We start from the raw sequence: 415 nt of genomic DNA on the forward strand, positions 1-415 counted from the left end.
TTTAGAAGACCATTACACTCATGAACTCTGCACTAGGACAGTTTGGTTGTACAATTTGATTGATTAGAACTAGCTTTGTCAAGAGCAAAGCAACACCCTTACATCTAAAAGGTGATAATTACTTAAAGCCGTTGTCCTGATATTGATCATGTACAAAATTGCAATCCCGAGTGTCTCTTTCTGTTAACTTGGATGTGATGCTCACCTAACTGCCTTGTGTTACCAAAGAGGGTACTGAGGACTGCTATAGTGCCTAAATGCCATACAGTCCCATTTACCTGAGGTCCTCACTCACCCACTCACCAAATTGTCACAGAGGAAACTGAAGGCTGATAAGGGGCTTAAATGCCATACAGTCCCATTATTCTATAGTCTGCCCGCCCCACTTATCACATTGTCGCAGAGCGAACTGAGG

At 42.9% G+C, this 415-nt stretch overlaps 1 long non-coding RNA gene across 1 annotated transcript in view; it reads right to left on the reverse strand.

Moving 5' to 3' along the window:
- Positions 1 to 415, reverse strand: part of LOC105305071 — a 30,950-nt gene that overhangs the window by 4,574 nt on the left and 25,961 nt on the right. The gene's annotated exons all lie outside the window — the stretch shown is intronic.

Source organism: Pteropus vampyrus, unplaced genomic scaffold (genome assembly GCF_000151845.1).
Source record: "Pteropus vampyrus isolate Shadow unplaced genomic scaffold, Pvam_2.0 Scaffold361, whole genome shotgun sequence".
NCBI lineage: Eukaryota > Metazoa > Chordata > Mammalia > Chiroptera > Pteropodidae > Pteropus > Pteropus vampyrus.